This window comes from Cricetulus griseus, chromosome 6 (genome assembly GCF_003668045.3).
Source record: "Cricetulus griseus strain 17A/GY chromosome 6, alternate assembly CriGri-PICRH-1.0, whole genome shotgun sequence".
NCBI classification, from domain to species: Eukaryota; Metazoa; Chordata; class Mammalia; order Rodentia; family Cricetidae; genus Cricetulus; species Cricetulus griseus.
The window spans coordinates 37334122-37354336 of NC_048599.1; the positions used below are offsets into that span (position 1 = coordinate 37334122).

Below are 20215 nucleotides of genomic sequence, written 5' to 3' on the forward strand. Positions count from 1 at the left end.
ACTGTCATGGGCTGTGTAACTGATAAGATCACAAAAGGATACCATGTCATAGTAGAGGAAAGATTTAGCGAAACAGGAAAAAGGGAAAAACTAACAAAAATAAAAACAAAGCAAGACAAAACTAACAAGAGAATCTCTACTCTTTATAGCCATATTAGCCATGGAAAGTTGGCTAGGTTTACAGTAGGAAACATCAATTCCCTCCTACTTGGTGAGTTTTAATTGTGATAGGTTCTCAAACAATAGTCACTTTGAAGTGAACAAGTATCCATTATCTTTCCCTTCTTTGATCAAACCACTGCTGTGGGAGTGTTCTTGAGTTGCCACTAAATGCCTAACACACATGGTGGCCAGGGTACACATTTCAATAAGTGATTTTTCTTTATTGTCTAATGTGCTTACGAGCTTAACATGTAACTTTTCATTTTATTCCTCCACATACCTTTTTTGTCCTGGATCTTGTTTTCATAACACAGGGTCAAAAAGAATTAAAATTAGTGTATCAAATTAAACAAGGATTCCTCATCATTGGAAGCATGTAAAGAGTCTAAATATGGGTCACTGATAATTTGCAACTATTTCATGGTTAAGGAAACTGTGACCCACTGGAGATAACAACTCCAGAAATCACAGTTTCATTCTAGACAGTTCACACCATATCATATCCCACCATAAGTCATCTGTTATTTTGGAGATACATAAGTTTGAGTAATGCTAAATCAGACCTATTCAAATTCTACTCTGAGTATTCTCAGTAGCAGCAGCATGCATGCAGGAGTTTGTCAGGGATTCAGAAATGTGAGACTTGACTCTAAATTTGCTACATGATAATCTCTGTAGCTGGGGCCAGCTATTTATTTAAGGAGTTCCATGCATGTACTCCCAGTATGAGATGTGTTCCTAAGCCATTACTACTCAAACCATAGTCTATGGCTCAGCTCACCTCCTCAGAGCTGGTTTGAAATGTAGAACTTCAGGCCCTACCACACCTAGGGACTCAGAAACTTTTTTAACAAGATCTTTTCAAATTTAATGACTGAGAAGTGTTTCTGTGAACATATCTGCAGATCTAACAAACAGCAATTATTGAAACAGTGAAATTGCACAGATATGAAGTTGTACAGTTTGGTAGCTACATTTTTTTAAAAATATGTTTCTTTTTTATTTGAATTAGAAACAAGATTGTTTTACATGCCAATCCCAGTTCCTACTCCCTCCTTTCCTCCCCTAACTGAACTCCTTTTTTTTTAAAGTATGTCCATAGGTTAAATTTTTATTTAACTATTATCTAAAGGTAAAACCAATCTTTTTTCTCATTTTTATTTGAATTATAAACAAGATTGAATTACATGACAATCCCAGTTCCCTTCTCCCTCCTGTCCTCCCCGACCCCCAGCTAAAACCCTACCTATCACATATCCTTTCTTCTAATCTATACCTGACTCAACCATTCTGCTCCCTCATGACCTCTGCATCCTTCCTCTTTTTCCCTTGTCATTCTCACAGCTCCCTCCCTCATCTTCCCATGCTCTGAATTTGCTCAGGGGATCTTGACCCTTTCCCCTTCTCCAGGGGACAAAGTTTGTCTCTTTTAGGGTCCTCCTTGTTTACTAGTTTCTCTGGCAGTGTGGATTGTAGGCTGGTAATTCCTTACTCTATGTCTAAAAGGCACATATGAGTGAGTACATATCATGTTTGTCTTTTTGTGATTGGGTTACCTCGCTCAGAATAGTTTCTTCGAGTTCCATCCATTTTCCTGGAAATTTCAAGATTCCATTGTTTTTTTCTGCTGAGTAGTACTCCATTGTGTAAATGTACCACATTTTCTCTATCCATTCTTCAGTTGAGGGGCATCTGGGCTGCTTCCAGGTTCTGGCTTTTACAAATAATGCTGCTATGAACATGGTTGAACAGATGTCCTTGTTGTATGAATGTGCTTCTTTTGGGTATATGCCTAGGAGTGGAATTGCTGGATCTTGTGGTAGACTGATTCCCATTTTCTTGAGGAGTTGCCATACTGATTTCCAAAGTGGCTGTACAAGTTGGCACTCCCACCAACAGTGGAGAAGTGTTCCCCTTTCTCCTCATCCTCTCCAGCATAAACTGTCATTGGTGGTTTTGATTGTAGCCATTGTGACAGGAGTAAGATGGTATCTCAGAGTTGTTTTGATTTGCATTTCCCTGATGGCTAAGGATGTTGAACACTTTCATATGTGTCTTTTGGTAGCTACGTTTTAATTCATGATTATGCTTTGCCCTGATTTACCATTTCCTTTTCTCTTATTGGCACACCTAGTTTAACTAAGCTACAATGAGTGCTAACAGGCAGCAAAAATGTAGGTTTTCAATAACCCCTATATTTTTAGTATGACATCCCATAGTGTCATGATCTCTATGCAATATGCCAAGTTCACAAAGCAAATTAGACACATTTGAAGCATATTTTTAGAAGGGAACATTTTGCTCATCCATCTAAATGTTTCAGTAAGCTGCAACCAATGGCAAATAGGATCATCTTAGAAAAGTGCACCAAACACTTCAGTGTCTTATGAAGAATTGCCTAGTTTTTTCTCACCTTCACACTGCCAAAAACATGTGTGAAACATGAGACATTGGAAGGAAACCCAGATGGAAAAATAAGAACATGACAATAAGAAAGTCACTGAATATATGGCTGGAGAAACAGAACATGAAGTTGCAAATTTATATGGGTCACAAATGAGTTCCAAGGGAAGAAAGGGGAGGAGGGAGGCGAGAGCCAAGGGGTTAGCTGAGACCACAAAGTTCTACAGTTTGTCCTTAAAAGCAGCAGACATGCTCTGCTAATGCTAGGAAAATTATGATGGCCACATTTCAGAGGTTAAGATAAATTTGGTGTCAAGTACACACACACACACAAAGACACCGAGAGATGAGAGAGACACTGAAAGAGATAGAAAGAGGGAGAGAGGGAGAAATAGAGAGAGGGAGAGTGTAGGGAGACACCCTAGCCCCGCCCCAGGCAACAGGGACAGGTGCCAGGTGTACTGGGGACTCTCCCTTGAGGGCAGGGTGAAGGGAAGTCGGGGTGACTTAAAGAAAGGTTCTTATGGGCTGCACATGGAGACCCTGGCCCCTTCTCTCTGGCCACGCTAGCTTGCTTCCTGTGAGCTCGCTCTGGCTTGCGTTTTGGACTGGTGTTTATCTGAATAAAGAAGTCTTAGCCTGACGGACTACAGTTCATCTTTGAGTGCACGCGGTAACCTTTAACAGGAGAGAACCTCCTTCTCTTTCAAAATGGTTATTCATGCCAATGAATCATTGAGTGCTTAGATTTAGCAATAACTGCTTGGGATTTGAAGTCATCGAGATTACCTTTTTGAACTGCTTTTTGGTTTGACTTTTTCTTATTTCAATACTGACAGGCAGGCACACCAGCCTTCTTTACCCATTCTGTGCCTTGAGGTTAATAACATTGATCATTATTAAATGAGGCCACAGAAAGAATTATCATAACTCCTTTTTCTATTATTATTGCCATGATGTGGAACCACATTTGGACAAAGCACACAAGCATTCTTAAAATAATTCACCAGGTATTGTAACAGAAATAAACAGAAGACTGGCAAGAGAATCTATGAACAAATATAACAATGGATTAACATATTTAATCCATTGCAACTGATATAAATAAATACAATAATCCCCATTTCTATAGCAGATATTTGACACAGGGTTAATCGCCACATTAGTAAGAATTGTTGCTCCAGGAATATTTCCTATAGTCAGGAATTGTCATATATATTGTAACAACTTATCTTCTCCAATCACAACAGCTCTGTGATATTTTTATGACGTGTCACTTCACTAGTGAAAAAATGGAAACTCAAACAGGAATCTAGGAAAGTGCCTGGAATTTTATACACACATACACACACACACACACACACACACACACACACACACACATGTTACACATATGTTCTATACAAACACATTATCTATGTATTAATATACTATTCATTTATTAATAATATTTACTTAGTATATATAATATTCTATATAATTGCCACTATAGGTTGCAGCCATGTTTTTCTGGTGGCCATTATGTAAAAACTATGGATAACTAAGATATACATAATTTATAAAATATGTATATTTTATATAGAGAGAAAGAGAGATACAAGTTAACATTTGGAAAAATGTTCACCTAAGCCATTAATCAGTGATATTATTGTTAAAACAACTAATTGAGAAAACAATAGAGTACAGAGAGTTCAAACCCAGTGTGAAGATCATGACATAGAACCTTGCACACACTGTAGGGACTGCATGGCTAGAGCCTTGGATGAGTGCCCAGATCTAAAGGGGCACAAACTTCTGGAAGTATCCTCTATGAGTAAAATTCTTAGAATGCAAATAAGTACAATTCATTAAAGGTATTGGTCTTAAAGCTCACTAAATAGAAGGGAAATTATGTCTCCTATTAATAACCTAGCCAACTTCCTATGGCTAATGGGGTGTGAAACCTAGAGGAAAACCTACTACTGCCACTTTCCTAAAATAAGTATAATAAACTTGTATCCTTATGCCCACCGGTAAGTGTAGCTCTAACCCCTCATCAAAGAAGCTTCTTTTTGCAATAGGTAGGGACCATTACCAAGATCCTCCCCTGGAAAAAAGAGAACTACTGACTACATGTTGCTGAAACCCAACATCTACATCTGCAACACAGACTCTATATGAGCCAGAGGACCAGGATATCTGATGGAAGCTTATGTCCTCTATGTGTGACAGGGAAACTGAACCCATGACATCTCAACAATATGATCACCTAATAAGTTAATATGCCAGTTTAAATGGGGTAATCACACATGCTCCTACCTCTAGATGAAGAACTACAGGCAATTAGTGGCTGCTCAGAGAGGGAAAATCAACCTTCCCCAGAGATGAGTCTCCTACTTATTATCTAATAAGTTGTCAACCTTGAATACATATATACTCCCACAACACTAAATGGACTCTGCAGGGTGTGTGTGTGTGTGTGTGTGTGTGTGTGTGTGTGTGTGTGTGGTGTGTGTGTGAAAATTATTCATTGTTTTTAAAAACAGATGCCCTGGATTTAAGAGAAAATGGGGGTGGGAAAATGGAGGAGTTGGAGGACAAAGGAGAGGAAATGTACAAATATCATACTTACATCTAAAATTATCAAAAAACAAATAACAAAAATATTGTCCTCAAAGGATTACACACAGTTCAGGAAATTGGGAAAAATAATCTGCAAACAAGGAAATAATTACATGAATCATGGTATATTACCCCTCTATAAGACCATAATTAAGAGGAAATTATAGAAATATTTGGTGCAAATTTTAAATATTTCTTTGTCCCCTAATAAAACAGACATGAAAAATCATACATTGAATGCTCAAACAATTGAAATAATTCAAACACTAAAACAATCTTTAAAAATAGAAAATTATATGGGTCCTTTTTTTTCAGTCAGAAGCAATATTTACAGTATTTTCTTTATATCTAAAAGAAAAATAAGTTTCTTCCTTAGAGGGCATCACTTTCATTAAGAACATTCAAATCCTAACTTTGGGCATATAGTCTTTCTTGGATCACTGACAAGCTAAAAGAAAAAAATATTAGAATGAAGGTGCCTTGTATAAAATGTTACCAAAAGAAGCAGAGCAGGGAAGCCCACCAGGGCATGAGAATGAGAGGGGATGCCAAAGGAGAAGTGAGAAAAAGGGAAAAGAGTAAGCAAAATCTTGCCATGCTCCGGGTGGGCTGCTGGCTGGCCCTCTCCCATTGGCTGTGTTTCCTTATTATGTGAACTCTGGATTCCCAAGTCTGGAAGACTAAAATTTCTGAAGCTTCTTGGCTTTTATTATATTCCCCAAAGTGTAGCAAATATATCCTTGGCAAGATCAGAGACCCTCCCCTTCTTCATTAAAGGTAATGCCTTGGGACAGAAGCACAGGGAATGAATGATTGTGGGAAAGGGATGCATGGATCTCAAGACACATTGTGTGGCTTTGCATGTTTTCCCCTCTGACAATTACTGGCCAGGAAGAAAAGTATGATATTATAGTACAATGTTTGGATTGACTTCTTACTGACTCATATAACTGAAGAAATTAGCCCACATGTTTCTGCGCTATGGAAGTGCAACTCATTATGTTTTTCCAGATGGTTTCTGGTTGTATAAGACATTCTTCCGTTTCATGTCTAATTCAGATGTGCTCTGCTAATATCCCTTGCAGATAAGTTCTTGAATGAACACTATGCTGTTGTACTAGAATATGGACTAGGCATGGTAGTGAATGCCTGTGATCCTGGCTCTAAAGAAGCTGAGGCAGGAGACTTTGACTTCGAGGTCAGCTTGGGCTACAGAGTGACACCTATCTCCATACAAGAGTAACAAACCACAACCAGCCAACTATGTGTATGTTGTGTTAATTTATACATACTTACCTGTTGATCTATGTAATATTTTGGTTTTCAAAGACAAAAATTCAGTTTAACGTCATATATCCTCATAAGAAATAAAAATAAAATAGATCTTGTTAAAAAAAAATCTCTCATGAATTTGCCAAATGTATATTCTAGCCCATGAAACTCTCTTTTAGAGTAAGGCCTCAACACATTACTGGTTCCCTCAACAAATAAGACATTTTCCATGCATTTGTGATAATTTTGTATGGCACGTTTTCAGCTTTTTAAGTACTACCCTTCAGTGTGACAAGAGTTTCCCTTGGGAGAAATACCAAAAAAGTCATTGGTCTGATTTGGTTTTGTTTTAGTATTGGGAAGCAAACCTAGGGCCTCATTCCTTAGAGGCAAGCTCTCTTCCACTGACATACACTCCAACTCAGCCAGTGTTCTGAAAACAGAGGTCAGGGACATAAAAGGCAAGACCCAAGTGACAGTGTGAAGGAGGCTAGAGGAACAAGGCTGCAGAAAGAGAAGAATAATTCTGGGCCAGTCCTAGAGTAGAAACTAAAGTCCTCTCCTCTTCCTTCTCTTCTCTTCTCTTCTCTTCTCTTCTCTTCTCTTCTCTTCTCTTCTCTTCTCTTCTCTTCTCTTCTCTTCTCTCCTCCCCTATACCCTTCCCTCCCCTCCCCTCCCCTCTCCTCCTCTCCTCTCCCCTCCTCTCCTCTCTTCTCCTCTCCTCTTACCTCACCTCACCTCACCTGACTTCCTCTCCCATCCTTTTTTCCTTTCTTTCCTCCCTCCATCTTCATTGGTCTTTTCTAAAGAAAATTAGTGGAAAACTAAGTAGTAGATAGTGTTATTCTTTTGTTTAAAAAGAAGAAAAGAGAAATATTGCGAGACAGACATATTGACTATAAGTTTATTATAAGGGCCAGTAGAATGGGGAGACTAAGAAGAGGAACAGGGTATTGGCTGACCGCCATGGCCGGTAGCCATAGAGAGACAGAGTGGGGAACAGAGAGACGGGGGAGCACACACAGAGAGAGAGAGAGAGACAGGGGGAGAGAGAGAGACAGACAGACAGAGAGAGAGCGTAAAGGTGCAGGGGCCTATCTTTTAAAGGGGTCCTCTGCACCTGCGTGCAGACTTCTTTCCCATGGAACCTTGGGCTGACCAGGGTATTGCCTGAGTGGTAACAGCCCACCAGGTAACAGGGGCAGGCCAGCATAATGCCTGAACCTTTCAGATAGTAGAACCTGGCCAGCTATCCCTACCTGGTAAAGTCATGGATCCTAGAGGACAACTTACACCTGACTCCTAAACAATAAAAATTACCAATGGCATTATAAATGCTTATTCTTATATCCATATATAAGTGAAACCCTCATTCCTCATCAAAGACATTTCCTTTTGTAGCAGGAGATGTAACCACAACTAGTGAAAATGCAAAGAACAACTGAACATGGGGTACCCAATACCAATTTACATATCTTCAAAACAACTTCTATACCTAAGGCTTAGGAAAGATCACAGAATAGGGAGGGCCTGTACTGTAAGAGCCAGAGGATAAGGATGTCTGCTGGGAGATTGTGCCTTCTATACATGACAGGGAAGCTGCACTCATGAAATATCAATGATATGATCACCTAAAGAAGACTTGCACAATGACAACACCAGCTCATATGGAAATGTTATGGGAGGGTGATCTTAGTAGACTATACTCATAGATGAAGAGCTATAGTCAATTACTGATTGTTGAGCGAGTGAGAAGAAGTCTTCTTTAGGGATGAACTTTCTGAATGGTCATCCAATCCTAAGTAGCCAGTCTTAAACACACACACACACACACACACACACACACACACACACACACACACACACGTGTCACACACACACACACACACACCACACGTGTCACACACACACACACACACACACACACACGTGTGTGTGTGTGTGTGTGTGTGTGTGTGTGTGTGTGTGAGTGTGTGTGTATAAGCAATACTAAAATGAACTCAGCAGACATTATTTATATATGCATATACATGTAACAATAGGAATGGAAGAGCAGGTTATGAATATGGCATGAATTGGAGGGATTTGTGAGGAGTTGGAGAGGGGAGAAGGAGGGTGGAATTTATGTAAATAAAGTCCTCAAGTATGAAGTTCTCAATAAGAATTTAAAGAAGATTAATGTTCTGGGGTGGGGGAACGAATAGGCAAGATTACAAACTGAATGAAAGAGAAAAAAGCTCCTTAAAATTACTTGAGGATAAAAGTTAACAACTCACCATAGATAATTTTTTAAAAAATCAATAATGTATAATAGTATTGATAAATTATGGAATGATTAGAAAACATAGGAAATACAAGTGATGAATAGGTGAAAGAGATATGAGATTTTCTATATCATCTATATACATTTTCTGAAATTATGTTAAAGTAAAAGTTAAAAACTAATTGTACTGGAGCAAGAATCTGGTAAAGAATTCACACAATGATGCTATCATGGTCCTTATTAATCTGAGAAATTCTCTGATTTTTGACACTTTATGATTGATAAAATGACTTTAAATAATGTGGTTTCTCATAGGTTGTCATGTGTAGAGTTTTTTTCTCTAAACTGACAATGAGAAACATTCACTGCTCTCTTCTTATTGCTAGTTCAATCACTTTTCCTCAGACCCACTTCACATAACAGACAGTGGAGAAGAAAATTTACCCCTTACTCCTAGGTTGTCAGTAAGACAGGGATGTGAGAGCAGAATGGATCGGTGTTAATGAGGAATACAAGTAGAAGATATTGAGGTTTGTGTGGCCAGAGTTGGGGAGGAGTAGTGGGTATCTCTGGGAGAGTATTAGGTGAGGGCAGATGGAAGTCAGCATGGTTGGATGACAGCCACCTCTATTCCAGCTGCCATTGTGTCTTGTGAAGCCCATCTTGATACAATGGAACAGTATTCCTCAAACAGAAAGACCCATAAGTCATGAACAACATGGCTTTATTGGACAACTTCATTTCGAACAAATTTTGAAAGAATTTCAGTGCATTTAAAAGAATTCTCTAGTTCTCTCTGTAAACTCAGGAAAACTGCACAGTGAGACAGGAGGGGAGGCAGGGGATGTAAAAAAGGAGAGAGGAGAAAAATGAGACAACAGTATGTAATTAAATAAACAGGCAGACCCATTGACCATCAATGTCCAGAGGACACAGTGACACAAACCCACAAACTCTGGCTTTGCTTTCAACACCATAGGTTTTCAGCTAGGCTGCCAGGGCAGCACAAAGGTGACAACTCTGTTATGAAAGATCACAAAGTTTTCTGTCAACAAAACCTCATTGTGAAGTTAAAGACTGGTTGTTAGAAATAAAAATCTAAAAGGATTTAAGTATTAATAGCAGTTGCATACGTTTCTCTCAGATGGTCGGCAGCTGAGTGCAGTTCTCTTAGAACCCTCGACTGTTTATCCTCTAAATGTCCCCAATATAAAACAGTGTTAATCGTTGTTGCTGCTGTAAAACTTGATCTACTGTGGAATGGCATAATTAACTGTCAGTACCTGGATGTATGGAGTGAGAGATGAACACAATAATCCAGGACTTATGTTATGAATAACTTAGTTTATGGCTCTGTGATAATGGGATTCCCAATGACTATCAAAATGCCCAGCATTGGGGACATTGTAGTCTGAATTCCTGGTGATGGGGCTGAGATGGGAGGAGCATGTACATATTACTGCCTGCTTCTCTGGTACAGCATCATTTAAAGTTCAATGTCTGTTTTGTGGTCTAATTTCAATATAAAGCCAACTAGGAAAGAGTAGTGGGTTGGTTGGAAAGATCTGATATTCTCTAGCATGTTTTCTCATAAAAATGTTGCCAAGGATGATGATCAAAAGGAAACACACAGCACAGTTACTCTCTAGATAATGTGCTTTTCCAGCAGTGCTGGAAGGCAAACACAGAGATGGTCAGGGTCAGACTAGTTCAAGAATGAGGCATGGGAATGGAGTGTGAAATGTAAAGTATGGCTTCCATGTTTTGTGAATCAGTTAAAGTTTCATCACCAAATGGAAAGAAGTCTGCTTTTGGTCTAGGGGTCTATCTCCCTTAGGCTGTATTCAAAAGGTCATGGCCAACACTACCTCAATTAAGGTCTCTTTTTTTGTTTTATAACTGATCACATGTTTGTTTGTTTGGGTTTTTTTGGGGACTTTTAACTGGTCCTAGTACTATCTCATATAGTTATGCATAGAGTGGTTGCTTGTTGCCTTGGGATCTATGATGAATGACCTCACTTTAGTGACAGCAGACATTTCCTATCCTGGTGACCTCACAAGAACTGAGTAATAAAACCTACATTACAAATCTCCCAAATTCTTACATTAAATACTGCTTTCATTGGAATGTAAACAGAGCCATTATTGTTTGTTAAATATTTTATAATTGATGTATGATTGAATGACTCCACGGAGCAGGGAATTCTACAGAGAAAGTGGAAGAAGTGACTATTACCTTGTCTGTGCAGACAGGTCTCAGAATATGGGATGACCACTGAGCTGACCACTGACCCACTCAGCTGCTGGGCCAACTGACTACATGCTCACATCTCGACAGCACCAGCTTTCCTTTTAAGCCTGCCTTCCTGTCTTCAGAAATCCAGGAGAAGCATAAAGGGTAACTAGATTCAAGTGTGAAATTTTGAGGAGAAAATGAGGCAGAAATTAAAAGAACCTACTAATGAGTTGTTGAGTGGGTAAAGTCAATTGCCCCTGAGCCTGATAACCCGAGTTTGGTCCCCAGTACCTGCATGGTAAAAGGACAGACTCCCATGAGTTGTCCTATGACTTCCCCTTGAAACTTCCACCCTGTAGATGTGGAATGTGAATACACTCATGGTGCAGGCGCACACGCGCGCACACACACACAAACACACACACACACACACACACACACACACACACACACACACACACACACAGAGAGAGAGAGAGAGAGTCATACATGTAAATAAAAATGTTTTCAAAAGAAAATCTAGTTGAAATAAGAACCAGAACTTTGCTGTTGGAAAACAGATTTCACTTTTTTTTTTGCTTCTAAGATGAGAATATAATATCAAGTTATATTTTAAATATACATAACTAGAAGGTAAATAATGAAAGTCAACACAAGCTAAAGGGATTGAATGAAAAGTACATATTTGAGCCCTCCCTGTGAGGAGAGAGGCCATTTTTCATCTTGGGCCCCAGGGTATCTGTTAGTGCACTGGGAGAGGTAATTCGTTAAATGAACCTAAGGTTAATGCCCCTTCAAAACAGAGCAATTTATCCTCTCTTTTCCAATAGGATGAGGCCAAGAAGGTCTATAGTTAGAAAGAAAGAAAAAAAAATAACATACCCTGGTGAGGTACCCCTGTAATGATCTCAGGTCCCTGAATTTCATCTTACCCATTCATTATATCATGTGACTCTTGTTCTGGCTGGGAAGGGCTTGCATTTCCACCCCAAGGTGTAAGTACTGAAAGCTGAAAGCTTTCTTGAACATAAGAAAATCTTTGGTGTTTCTCTTCTATATTTTTTTCTACCTATTGCAAATATTTCACTCTAACCAAACAGCAGATGGAGAGAGATAAAAAAGGCAAGGTTATGCTGTTTTAAGTGAATAACTCTGACTGGATATGGTGTCACATGTTTTCAATCCCAGCAGTCCAGAGGCTGAGACATGCCCAACTCTATGAGTTCTGGGAAACCCTGATGTACATAGGGAGTGCCAGGACTATACAGTTAGAGTCCGTGTATGTGTATTTGTGTTGAGGGGGGCCACTTAGATATTGAAATAGACTGCTTCAGTTTTTTTTAAAAGTCAATAATTGTAGTTACAATGCTAAAATAAAGCTGACTGAATTAACTAAGTGAATCCAAGGAAACAAACAATGTCATAAGTGAAAAATTCCACACTCCACAGATTCCTCCTCCTCTTCCTCTTTCTCTTCGTCCATACTTTCTCTCTCTGCATGCATACATACCATATCAGTATTACAGTAAGCTCTGTGTTAACTATGAATGTGGAGCTACCAGTAAGACATAGCTTCTGCCCTTGAGAAACGACAGTCTGAAATGGAAGACAGATGTAATAGAAATCATTACAACATGATAAAGTCAGCTACAGAATTTGATAAAGAACTGGAGAGACAAAAGTGGGGCTAAGTTATTCTCCCTGAATGGTTGGTCTTGGATCTTAAGTTCAAAACAAAGAAAGATAAATTCCAGAGTAATAAACTGGGCATTCTCATCTATAAATTTACTCTTCTGGATATCTCTTTTAAAAAAATATTGCCTTGGTACTAATTATAGGGAAGGTAATTCACCTGGCTTGGAGAGAGATATTTTGCCCTTGAGAAACAATGGTCTGAAAGGGGAGACAGGTGTAATGAGTCATTTTCTGCCCTCACTGTATTGCCATTGCTTAGGAGAAAGCCTGACACACGAGACCCTCACACGCTAGCTAACCAACCACATTTATCCCTAAATATTACCAGGAAGATGTGGAGGAGAACAAGCCCATTTTAGTGACACACACTTCTTGGAGGTCAGGATAATTTGTGTTTGTGCCTGGAAGAGAATCTCTGAGGCCCTAGCTAATTTCCTGGACATATTCCTTGAGGAAGACACAGAGGGAACATTTGGGCAAAATCCTTTCTCACTAAGGTGACCTCTGATCTTAATAAAAGAAGGCAAAGACTGTCACTGTTGCTACAGAGGATGTCTCCTCAGAGTCACATGTTAATGGTAAAATAGTTCAAAGAATACAGCCCTGTACTCATGCACACTCAGTAGAGAGGAGGTTATACTGTGATGGCTACTAGCCTCAAATCTTAGAGGTTTGCTGCCAAACAAGGTTTATTCTCATGCTACAAAATCAACACATTTCATCAAAAGAGCTTGCTTGTGGGAGTCAGTCAGGGACAAGGCTGATTGAAGTTCCATGTTGGTTATATTTTTTTCTTTGATCCAGGTGAAGGCAGATATGATGAATCACTTATTATTAAGTGTGATTACTCCAATTTGAAGTCCAATATATCCTTCTGATCATGCTTTATTGGCCAAATCAAGTCAAATAGAAAAAGTTTAAAGAGGATGAGCACATACAACCTTATTGTCTTGGCTAAATGACAGGAAGCTAGCAATATCTGACAAATGGCACTGATGTGTGTGACGCTTAACAACAAGAATAGCAAAACTCATTTCCCTGAAGAGGTTATGCAGCATCATCCAAATTTTGTTTTACTGCTCAAGGCTGATTACAGTTCTAAAGAAAACAAGAAAAGATTCTTAGTATTTTAGAGGTTAAAAAAATACCAATTGTTAAACAGGTTTGCTACAAGCATTTGCATTTCAAGGTCAACAAGTCCATATTCCCCTAGGAACACTGTCTTACAAATAAAGCCACTGTCACAAATGACAGCTCATTTAAGGAATCCCATGCCAACTGCAAAGAGTTTTCATCAGCTGACTCTCATCCAGGAATAAATGTTTTACGACGCACTTGGCGCATCATCTTATGACTAGGCTTACAATGAAAAAAAGCATATTTCTGAAAACTATGAAGAATATGAACTTTCACCTAAAGAGAACAGCACACAATCCTCACTATAGTCTGGCTGCACAGAAAATGCCAACACTGTAGACAGAGGGGCCAGGCCAGACACTGATCCCAATGAAAATCTGTTACTAACTAATAAGTTAATATGCTAACCATTCTACAAGAGACTGACCTAGACATTTATGGATTTTTCATTTCCTTTTGCCAGCAGATGATATATGTTTTCCATTTTGACTTATTTCTTTTTCAATCTTGGCTCCTTTTCTCTATTTCTTGGAAAGGGTAGGACAAGGGAAACCAAGTGAGCTCTTATAAAAGAGCATAGCGAGCACTGTTTTATAAAGGACCTACAGCACAGACAGCTAAGACTAAGCAAGCTACAGTGATTCCTCTGAAAAAGAAGTTGATGCATAAGTGTGTCTATGTAGCCAGGAAAAAATTCAGTATTTGTCCGTCCACTCCATGGTACGTTCCTCCCTAGATGCATGTGCAGCTTTTCTGAAGATATCATTTGTGTTAGTGTGAAAAAAATGACATGAGGGTGATGTGCAGAATAGCTAAGGGAATTAGAAAAGAATGGGGGAAAGAGGGGAAAAAAGCACCTTTCCCCTTGATTTTCCTTGTTATGCAGTAATAATAATAATAACAATAGTAATAGTAGTAATAATAATAGTAATAATAATAATAATAAAGCCAAAAACTGAATTTCTGAGAATGCAGAACGAATTGCTTACTCATGGATAATTATGAGACAAGTGAACAGACAGTAAGCTTGGAGACTAGGAGAAACTCCTATAGGAGAACTATAATTAATGATGATAATTAAATGCAAAGTATTTGTAATAATAATTACAATATGTCTGTCTCAAGAGATCCCCATTTTTAGTGTTTCCTTTCCAAAAAAACATGATCAGAGTTTTGAACAATTGTACTGGAGGAAAACACAGCTCATTTCTTCCTCCACTAGGTTGACTGTCCATGGGAAAGCTCTGTGGGTTCTCAGTGTGAGTCTTTCCAGGGTCCATTTGTACAACTCTTCTGTGGGAGGGGTCAACCCTTGCACAGACTGATACCCTGAGAGCCTGGTTGTATATATAAGCATCATTTCCTACTATACAAACCTAAGTCACCCTAGAATAAACACACCAGTCAAGGATTTGTCTAAACCACTTTAAAACTGATTTATATTGTGAACTTATACTGATTTTCTGTGGGTTTGAGCACTTTACAGGTTTATTGCACTTGGTGATACATGCTTTTTAACCTGTTTGAAAAACAAGTACCATGAAATTCACAGTGGGAAAAGACCTCCTGCCATCCTGAAGAGCAACGTGAAGTCACACAGTTAGTAACATGAAAAGCCAAGATCATATTAAAAATGCTGTCTGCAGGTCTCCACAGAAGCCTCCTGGCATGATCCCATGTGCCAGTTAAATACAAAGCAGTGATCCCCATCTTTCTTCCCATTCACTGGCTTCTAAGTGGCCTCAAGTGTCTATTACACTGCTCAGGGTAATACCTCAATGAACAAAATACAACACATAACAACACAAAGGAAACTGCTTATATTAAGTAATCCTTCTGAAAATGTACATAGGTTTAAAAATGTATGAAATACTTAGCATTTCCTGTCTGTGTATCTCTGATCAAAGTCCAGTCTAGAACATGGTCTAGATTAGAAGGTAAATGTCACATATGCTTATAGTTAAAAGAAGAAAGATGGATCTAAGAAGATCACGCAGTAGGAAAAATGCTTGAAAGCACTACATTGTTAGGTATCTAGAAGCCAAGTTAAAGAAAGCTGGCTATATTAATAAGCACTTGTAATTCCAATACTGAAAGTTAAACTGGTGGAGACATATCGGTCCCTGGAGGCCAATGGGCAACCCACATAGCTTAGTTGGTGAACTCAGGCAAGATAAATAAGTTATCACAAAAAAAACAAACAAACAAAAACACAAACAAAAACACAAACAAAAACAGGCAGGCAACTCTTGAATAATCTGACCCGGAATAAATGCAGGAATGCATGTATGAGTGTGCACACATGCAAACACCATAACAAAAGAAACGGAAGGAAGACTTCAGAGCACTGAGGGACAAGGCTGCCTAGGATTTGGTACTAAGTAAATGTTAAGCACATGATATAGGTTTAGAGAGCAAAGGCAATGACTCGTGGTTCCTAATTTTCTAGTCCGTCAGGCAGGATGGAGAATTGAAAGAACATTGTTAACAAAGGAATGGCAGGCCTCTGTGGCATGCCTCATATTCAAATCAGATTTCTTTCAAACTTGGAGGCAGAGACCAAATAAAATTTCAAGGATCTTAGAGGTGAGGTGTTTAAAAGACATCAATGATGTCTCTAGGCAAACTATTATCTCTATTCAATGTTTACTTTCTACCCATCCAAAAACCATGCATTTTTATCCACAAAAGCTTCACACATACTCCAGTCTTCTGGTGATATAAAATGATCCTAAACTTCATTCCTAGTCTGTCACACAATGAGTCAAAAGATGAGGGATATATAATGCCACATTCCTAAACTTTTTCTCCCCCCAAATTCCAAGCAGAACTTTGAAACTATAGTGATATACAGTGGAAATTGATTCCCTTCTAGTACTGGTGTGATAACAAGATACATTTAGCAAATAACAGATCACCAGCTCTGAACTAAACTAGAGAATGCATTAGGCTCACAGTCTAGAAACTGATACTTATTTTGCCACGATTGAATGCTCTCAATAACAAAAGAGAGGGAATGCTATCAGGACATCTAAACTACTACATTTATTAAAAATTATATAGTAAATTTAATAACAGTACTAGACATTTGAACCTGGCTTTTATTAGACAAGTCCTAAGCTAATAATGACTCCACTAGCCAAGAATAAAACATAATTGTCTTGAAATTTGATCTGATCCACTTTATTTCAGATAAGAAATAGAGCATGTTACCCAAATGGAATCAACACATATTATACAACCAGGAAGCTATACTGTAAATCTAAATGTTTTGAATTGTTTAAAAAATAGTCTATTTGAACATCATAGGTTGGGAAATCACAGAAATTTTGAGACAATAAAGAAGAACTTAAAAGACCACATTTATTATGTACCTAAAACCAGATAAAGACCAGTTTTTCTCCTCAAATTATGATCCATTACTTATTTTACCCCCTTGTCAGAAATCTATGTACTTATTAACTTAGAAAATGCTTATGAATGTCACTAGATGCTAGGATACCAAGAAGAATAGGCCATAATCAATGATCTCAGATATCTTTAGTACAGTGATGAAAACAAGTTATACACAGCCAACAACTTCAAGTTTCATATTATTACTGAGAACATGGTTAACTCAGCCCTCACTGTTTCTAGAAGGCCATTTAATCTCCCTTCACATTATCATAGAGCTGTTTCTATAAATCTGCCTTCCTACAGATTCATCAGCCTCTGCATTTCTTTTCCTGTAGCCTCCAGCCCTACTATAGAACTAGCAGGTATATCTGAGACGTATTAATTGCATGGGTCAGTAAGCTGGTTTCTGGTTCTTGCTCTCAGACAATTTCTTGAACTAGTTTTATTTTTAAACTAGCTTTTGAAAGCTGATGTGACTTTTGGGTATCAGGAAAACTATAAAGGCTGTCTTTAGGCCGATCATGAAACAACTCCTGTCACCCCCATGTTCTCTCTCACACATCTTGAAGTAGAAAACTTGAGATGACAAAAATTGTATATTAGGAGCAAGCCATGTCCTTGGATTTATTGCTTCTAGCAGAGTCCCTCAACCAGAAATAGGAGCACTGGGACTTTTGTGAATAAGAACTGCATCTTTGTTGTACCATCACTGATAATTAAGGCCGTTACAGTAAGTGCCTTAGTGTGACTAACACTACTGGGTACAATATGGAATGATAGAAAATAGGGAGTAGTTGATAAAGGAAGCCATTCATTGTGGAAGGGAATAGAATGAATTGATCCACAATTCCATAGGAGGAAAAATCAACTGTTCCATATTTTCCCTGAAATTTCAATTCTTCCCTAAGCTTCTGTTTATGACTTAGCTGAATGGCAGAAGGAGTCAGTGATTAGAGTCTCAATGGCATACGGGCCAGGGACGTTCCCTAGGGTCTGTGCCTGACTTGGGCCATTTTAATCCATGCAGCATTATAAAACATTGAGAATATGTTTAAGTTATTTATGATAAGCAAAAAGTAATGGAGGAAACTTTCTGAGTGAACCAATTAGGGTCCCCATCTTCATTGCCAAAGAACATACATGTAGAGTTTCTGTGATGTTCGATGACAGCAAATTCTGAATTCTTCCTTTCCTTTTGTTTCATCCCAAGTGGCATGGATGTATTCTGAAGCCCTGGGACCTCATCAGCTTTTCATATGCTCAAATCCAGGCAAGAAACTCCATAAACACCTGTATTTTACTTCATATCCTTCTTTCTTCCTAAATTGCCTTTCCATCATGATGAGGGGTGGGGTGAGAGGGAAGGAAATCGAATGGACAATTGGAGCAATGAAGCTGTCAGTCAGTGCAAAGCTAGCTCTAACCTCCAGTATCAATAGTGGCGACCGTGTCTGCATTTTCAGTTGGCTTGAGAGGGCAGTTGGTGGGAATATGTGGAGCAATATGATCCATAAAGAGTATTGGAAATGAGAATGGGGAGAGAAAAAATATACAAACCCAGTGAAATTTTCAATTACATAAAGCAAGTTGTTTCCAAGTTGAGAATAATGAAACATTGCCAACATAATGGTCTTTCAATTTATGCTATTCCTTGCAAATACTTGTGTTCAGAGTTTTAGACATCACACCAATGAAAGCATGTCCTAAACATAGCACTGATGTATCTTTCCCTCCATTTCAGGTGCTCAGGGCCTAAGTGAGTGGGCAAATGTATGCACTAGGAATGAACTTCATGAAGTAAAAAAATACTGTACTGTCTAGTTTCTCCTCACAGCAAATGAGGAAGTAAATCATCTTTTAAAAAGTGAAGAGACACTTAGGCAAACATGAATCATGTCTCCAAATCATAAATAATGTTTCTTGGTTCTGACTGCCAGAAAAGCTACATTTCGGTGCTCATTGAGGTAAATTACTTTTCCCTCATTATGAGCTAATGAGCCAAGATTAAAGAAACCAAATCCAGGGTCTTCTGCCTCAGCAAAGTCAGTTTGGCTCCCTGTGCTAACCTTGCTCATTTGTTTCCTGGATCATATTGCTCTGTATATTCCCACCAACTCCCCTCTCAAGTCAACTGAAAATGCAGACATAGTCGCCACTATTGATTCTGAAGGTTAGAGTTAGTTTTGCTGACTGACAGCTTCATTGTTCCAACTGTCCATTTGATTCCATTCTGCCACCCAACCCTCATCATGATGGGAAGGCAGCTTGGGAAGAAAGAAGGATATGAAGTAAAACAGAGAAGATGCAGCAAATATGAGATAAAGGCTTTATTTATAAGTCTGTTGTTGACTAAACCAAGTGTCCAGTTCAAGCTTCCCATTCCACTCAGTTCTCTGGCAGGACACACGTGAAGAATCTCTGGGGGACATTAAAGTCTCCAATTTTTTAATAAGTTATTTTGCTCATACAGATAACTTTGACGTTCAAGGAAAGGAAATGTTTGTCTAGCAGAGTGCTCACTAGGTTTAGGAAATCAACCTCAAGGGAGGTGCACAATCTATACCAAAGACATAACGGCAACACAGGGGCTTATCATCTTCAGGCTTATCATCTTCAAGACAATGTACATTCAGCTCAAGTTGCTATTCTCTAGGAATCATTGTGTCAGACAGGGAATCCAAGGAGTGGACATTGTGAGATGTACACAAATATTAAGCAAACAGAAGCAGAGTCCTGAACATAAATATTTGCACTGAAAAACAAGTCTGAGCAGTACTAAAATAAGGAAACCAGGTAGATTAATCCAAAGCAAGTCATGCAAAATAGCAAGTTGTTCTAATTGGCCCATCTGAGAATTAAAAAAGAGGTGTATGGCACAGCCTATGTGAGAGAAGTTAACACACTTTATAGCATACACTGGTCATTAGTTAAGCCACATAGATAGACCCACTACTACAAGGCTCCACTGTTAGCTGTTGACTGAAGTTCAAAACTTCAATGTTCATGGAGCAGAGCAGAATCAACTCAGAATAATAACCACTCCTAGAC

At 38.6% G+C, this 20215-nt stretch overlaps 1 protein-coding gene across 1 annotated transcript in view; it reads right to left on the minus strand.

The window, feature by feature from the left end:
- Positions 1-20215, minus strand: part of Macrod2 (mono-ADP ribosylhydrolase 2) — a 1968760-nt gene that overhangs the window by 836980 nt on the left and 1111565 nt on the right. The window lies entirely within an intron of this gene.